The sequence below is a fragment of the Neoarius graeffei genome, chromosome 2 (genome assembly GCF_027579695.1).
Source record: "Neoarius graeffei isolate fNeoGra1 chromosome 2, fNeoGra1.pri, whole genome shotgun sequence".
NCBI lineage: Eukaryota > Metazoa > Chordata > Actinopteri > Siluriformes > Ariidae > Neoarius > Neoarius graeffei.
In genome coordinates this window covers 111,274,850-111,281,931 of record NC_083570.1, presented here as the reverse complement: position 1 = coordinate 111,281,931, position 7,082 = coordinate 111,274,850, and positions in this window count along the sequence as shown.

Sequence of the window (7,082 nt, the reverse complement as noted above, 5' to 3'; positions counted from 1 at the left end):
ACCAGATGCCGCTGTTTATACCCCTTTAATTTTCTTCGCGGCTGTCATCCAACTCTAAACTGTTTTTACTGACACTTATCGGACTAGCTGCGCTATTACACGAGTCTAAAAATGGTCATGATGAGTTATCGTAATTATTTACTAAATTTAGGCGTATTTAGAGGTGCAGTGCTGCCATTCAAGAGAGAGAATAAAACATCAGAATCTCGTTATTACAAGAAAAGTATGTGTACAGCACAAGAGAAACACCTTTTTATTATAAGGAAAGCATCTGGTTATAATGGAAAGTCCTTTTGTTCTTAGAAAACAAGATGTCGATATTACAAGAGAAACATCTTGTTATAATGAGAAAAGTATCTATTTATAAGGAAAAACTGTTCTTCATGATTAGAAGAAAAGCATCTTGTTGTTGTGACAATATTTCTTTATTAATAGAAAAAATCTGAGAATGGCATTTCATTATAAGAGATCTCATCTCATCTCATTATCTCTAGCCGCTTTATCCTGTTCTACAGGGTCGCAGGCAAGCTGGAGCCTATCCCAGCTGACTACAGGCGAAAGGCGGGGTACACCCTGGACAAGTCGCCAGGTCATCGCAGGGCTGACACATAGACACAGACAACCATTCACACTCACATTCACACCTACGGTCAATTTAGAGTCACCAGTTAACCTAACCTGCATGGGCGAGAGGCGGGGTACAGCCCTACTGACTCTGATTTATTAGCATTCAGTCCCTTTGAGCTCAGTACGGACAATGACGGAATCTATGAAACTTTCTTGAATCCTGATGCGTCTTATATTGACACAAAATCTGCTAAACTGTCATGTAATTATTTCACTGAAAATCAGTTTAATAATTTGTTTCATGCGGCTGCTTGTCGAGATGCTTTTTCTACTTTTCACCTGAATGTATGCAGTTTGTCTAAAAACTATGATTGTTTGAAAACTTATCAACTCGGACACACTCCTTTTCAGTTATAGCTTTTTCAGAAACATGGTTAAACGACGGGGCGGCACAGTGGTGTAGTGGTTAGCGCTGTCGCCTCACAGCAAGAAGGTCCTGGGTTCGAGCCCCGGGGCTGGCGAGGGCCTTTCTGTGTGGAGTTTGCATGTTCTCCCCATGTCCGCGTGGGTTTCCTCCGGGTGCTCCGGTTTCCCCCACAGTCCAAAGACATGCAGGTTAGGTTAACTGGTGACTCTAGATTGACCGTAGGTGTGAATGGTTGTCTGTGTGTCAGCCCTGTGATGACCTGGCGACTCGTCCAGGGTGTACCCTGCCTTTTGCCCGTAGTCAGCTGGGATAGGCTCCAGCTTGCCTGCGACCCTGTAGAACAGGATAAAGCGGCTAGAGATAATGAGATGAGATGAGATGGTTAAACGACGATACTCTCAGTCTTTATCCTCTTTCGAAATATAATGCCATTCATTCTTGCAGATACAACAAAACAGGAGGAGTTTCATTGTATGTGTCGGATAACTATAATTTCACCAGTAGAAAGGATCTGTGTGCTGATTTTGACATGACGCTTGTAAAGTCTGTATTTATCGACATTCCATCCCGTCCATCCCTCGGTAGAAAAGGCATTATAGTCGGATGTATTTATAGGCCACCCGACTCTGATATAAATATGTTTATTGATGCATCGTATTCTACTTTAGAAATCATAAACAAGGAACATAAATTGTGTGTATTACTTGGTGATTTCAACATTAATTTGCTCAAAGATGATCTGACATCAACAAAAGACTTTTTGAATACTCTTTATTCTGTAAATTTTTATCCCTTAATAACAAAGCCATCTCGAATTACTACATCATCAGCTTCATTAATCGATAACATCCTATTCAATTCTCTAGACTTTGAAATCACTTCGGGTCTATTGATGTGTGATGTCTCAGATCATCTCCCGGTTTTCCAGATTTTACATGCTACTGACTATCCAAACTTTAAATGCACTAATTCTGATTATGAGCAAATGAAATATCGCAAATTCACTAGAAATAATTTAGAATCTTTTAAAATAGCCATCAGTTACGTCTCCTGAGATGAGGTTCTCGGGTTACAAGATGTTGATGAAGCCTATCACTCATTTCTAGTACAGTTTAATTCTGCTTTAGAATCATCTTTTCCTTTGATCAACTCAAAATACAATATTAACTCTTCGAAGGGGAAACCTTGGATTTCAGATGAACTGAAGAAATGCTCCTGCAAAAAAAAAAAAAAAAAAAACAAGCTTTACAGGAAAGCTCTCACAAACCCCACCCCAGCAAACATAAAAACCTATAAGAAATATAAAAACATATTCATAGCTGATATAAGAAAAACCAAAAAAAAGTACTATGCAGATAAATTCACACAAGCTTCAAATGATATCAAGTCAACCTGGAACCTCATAAACCACTTATTAAATCGCAAAAAATCACCTGTAGCTGCACCTACAGAGATGCATGGGAAAGAGAGGATTCTTTCAAATCCCAAAGAAATAGCTGATGGCTTCAACAATTTTTTTTGTCAATGTTGGTTCTGTTCTTGCATCAAGTATTTTGGATTCCCGTGTGGACCCATGTAATATGATTAAAGGGCGTTTTCCTCCTCTCCATACCTTCGACTCTCCAAGTGTACAGGAAGTCCATGATATCATCTTGGAATTAAAAAAATTCAGCACCAGGTCATGATGGCATAAAGAGCATTTTAATCAAAGAAACTATTAATTATATAATTCAACTTTTAACCCACATTCTTTCCTTATCGTTACAATCTGGAGTTGTTCCCCTTGATCTCAAAATTGCAAAAGTTATTCCTATTTTCAAAGCAGGTGATACCAAGGACTTCGGTAACTATTGACGTATATCCATCCTGCCCTACATTTCTAAAATTTTGGAGAAATTAGTTTATTCAAGAATATCTAAGCATTTAGTTGAACATAACATCCTATATGCACACCAATATGGATTTCGTAAAAAATACTCAACAGAGCATGCATTACTTCAGCTAACAAATGTTATTTCAACCGCCATGGATGAAATAAAGTTTGGCCTTGGGATTTTTTTAGACTTAAGTAAAGCTTTCCATACTGTCAACCACAGTATTTTGATTTCCAAATTAAATAGATATGGAATGGACGATATTGCCCTAATGTGGTTTAAAAATTACTTAACAAACAGAGAACAATATGTATCTCTAAATGGATACTCTTCCACCAAATCCAGAATCATACACGAAGTTCCTCAGGGTTCAATTCTTGGCCCTTTATTATTTTTGATTTATATAAATGATTTAGCCATATCTTGCAAACATCTTCTTCCCATATTATTTGCTGATGACACTAATCTTATTGCAACACATAATGACTTCAATCATTTGATTAATAGCGTGGATGATGAATTATCTAATATTTCTAAATGGTTCCAACTCAATAAATTAACACTTAATGTAAAGAAATGTGACTTCGTGATCTTTTGCAACACAAATAAGTCTTACCTAAAAGAGCTAGCTAAATTATATATTCACAGTTCTGAAATATTACAAGTAAAATGTACTAAATTTCTGGGAATTATAGTTGATGAAAGACTTAAGTGGTCAAATCATATCGACCTTGTTTGCAAAAGGTCTATGAAGATGCTGGGCATATTAAGAAAGGTCTGTCCGTTAATACATCCCTCAGCCCATCTAACTCTGTACTACAGTTTCTTGTTTCCTTATTTGAATTACTGCAATATTGTTTGGGCAGCCTCTTACCCTACTCATCTTAACAAATTATGTATTATTCAGAAGAAGTTCCTAAGGTTCATTTCATATTCTAACAGGTATGCTCCATCTGCACCACTTTTTGAAACATATTCTTTATTGCCAATTCAAAAACTGAATATGTACCAAATATGTTTATTCATTCACAAGTTTATTTACAAAAACCAAGATCTCCCTGACACTTTCCAAAATTTCTTTATCTACACATCAGATGTCCATTCATATCGCACAAGACATAGTGACAATAATAATCTATACTTACCCTTTTCTAGTACATCACACCATCAATTCAACATATCTTATAGAGGCCCTAAGCTATGGAATGAACTACCTCTCTCATTAAGATCCATATCTTCTCTCTCACTCTTCAAAAAGTAGCTCCATCCATCCATTATCTGTAGCCGCTTATCCTGTCCTACAGGGTCGCGGGCAAGCTGGAGCCTATCCCAGCTGACTATGGGCGAGAGGCGGGGTACACCCTGGACAGGTCGCCAGGTCATCACAGGGCTGACACATAGACACAGACAACCATTCACACTCACATTCACACCTACGGTCAATTTAGAGTCACCAGTTAACCTAACCTGCATGCCTTTGGACTGTGGGGGAAACCGGAGCACCCGGAGGAAACCCACGTGGACACGGGGAGAACATGCAAACTCCGCACAGAAAGGCCCTCGCTGGCCACTGGGCTCGAACCCGGACCTTCTTGCTGTGAGGCGACAGTGCTAACCACTACACCACCATGCTGCCCTAAAAAGTAGCTCAAAATACATTTTACCTTTTCATGAATCCTCCAGTCATCACATCTATTCTCTGCCCTCTCCATTGTCTCACTTCTTCACTTTTATTTATTCATTCTTTTGTTTTTTTGTGTGTCCTTTTTCCATCATTATTATCCCTCCTTGATGTTTCTTTTCATTATGTACCTCGTCTCCTTATTATTTACTTACATTGTTTTGTATCTTGTTTCTATATTTTCCATTTTACAATGACTATTTTGTACATTGTCCCCTTACTTTTTAAAGTTCATTTGTTAGCCATCATCATAATGATTGATGCTGATTCTTGATAGGGGTGGAACTCTTGTACAAGCCCTTTGGGCTTCATTCCCTCCTTGCACCATTGTTCTTATGAGTGCTAAATAAATAAACCTAAACCTAAATTCCATGAGAAGGAACAGGATCTTTCCCTGAAGAACTGATCCATGTCCCCTGTCAGGATCAACTTGAAGAGCTTTTATTTCTGCTTTTTAGTTTCATATACCCAGGCTGGAGCTGATATCATCTCTATGGTTAATATACCTCCATTTGCTGTTTTTTTCCTTTACATTGATCCTTAAATATTCCTCCTACTGAGTCTGACGTCTTTTCAACACCCTCATTGTCTATCTAGCTGTCAATAAAATGTCCATCAGTGCAGTCTTTTACATTTGTTCTTTAAAACTTTTTTTCACTCAGGAGGAAAGAACGCTGTATTTATTCATCGTCAACCTGAAATAATTTGCTGCTAAATAATGTATAACATGACCTACCCTGACACCACATAAAGATCAGTTTTGTTTGAGACACAAGCACCAAAGGTTCATATTGGGAGAATATTATCTTTGCCATCATTGTCTCCAATCGACTGGATAATGATCTACTTCAGAAAAATAGAAGATAATAACAAAGCACTTCAGGGTAACTGCAGGACAAAACATTGGATAATATGCAAATTAGGATGAGTAAGAGGTATGCAAATTTATGGAGTCTTACAACACACATGCATGCACGTACACACACACACACACACACACACACACACACACACACACACACACACACACTCTTGTACTTCTATCATTGTGGGGACTCATTGACATAATGCATTCCATAGCCCTTTACTCTAAACTTAACAAGCACAACTAAATACCTAACCCCGCCCCTTACCCTAACCCAAACCTAATTCTAGCCTGAACCATAAAACAATGTTTTAACCCTCAAACAGCCCTTTGAAAAAGTGAGGACCAACCAAAATGTCCTCATTTCTCAAAAATCTCCTCATTCTGCTGGTAAAAAACATATTCCCATCTTCAATATGTAGCAAGCACACACACACACACACACATATATATATCAGGGATTCTTGAGATGAGGGACAAAACCTGTCCGGGAGATAAAACTCATTGTAATGATTAAAATGTGTTTAGAAAATGTCAAATAACTTGATTAAACAATAAAACAACAACATATATATACTACAAAATGTTAATTAATGTTTTTTTACACATATATTGTATTTTAAATAGCCTAGTGTGCTGCCTGAACCTAAAAATACCCATGTCCGAAAGCACGTTTCATGACTTCACAATACTTAAATAATTGTTTAAAGTACATTAAAACAAACAAAATTGCTACTGTGATCATGTATTTTAAATGAATATTCAACCTGCGTAGGAACCAACCATTTAAAAAATATATTTATGTACTTTTTACGGGATTGAAATCGTGTCCGGACTTTCTGTCAACACCATAAGATTTTTCTAAAAACGCAAAAAATCAGGCATTATAGTGGCCAACTCACATTCTAAGGACCCCTTTTCTGCTCCCTGTGTGGTGGACATGCCATGAGGGCTCTGCTCTGGTAAGTTAATATTTCACATATTTGTCTTAAATTATCTTCTTTTACAAAACCACCTATGTCACAACCATAGAGTGTCAACACCATGGTCGATAAAATTCAAGGTTTATGTGATTTTATTCAGAAATAAAAGTTTAATCTAACTTTATTTTGGAGGCCATAAGCAGCTGGTGAAAAACAAGATGGCTCCTGCAAAGAAAACACGTTATGATGAAAAGTTGAAGATTTCGTCAACTCCGTAAGACTCCATCAGACGTCAACTCCATAAGAAAATTTGTCTTATGGAGTTGACCACTTAACTTATGGTGTTGACAAATGGGACTTGAATGTATTATTTACCCATTTAATTAAATTTTATACATTGACATTGTAGTTTTATTATTTTATATTTTAATAACATACATTCATTCAATATGAAATACACAGAAGATAATTATTTCTTTTGTAATACTGAATTCAGTCTGTATGTACTGTGTGTGTGCGCGCACGTGCGTGCATGCGTGCGTGTGTGTGTTCATTATGTGAGAAATAAGTAAGTTACAATACAATACACGTTATGTTTTCCATTTAAGGTGCTTAAATAACGAAGAGCTTTTGTATTATTTGAACATTCATATTTGTTGAATATGGTATAATTATTATTATTATGCTGATTTCAATCTGCCTATTATAAGGAAAGTAAGTCAAGTACACACATGTATACATGTAC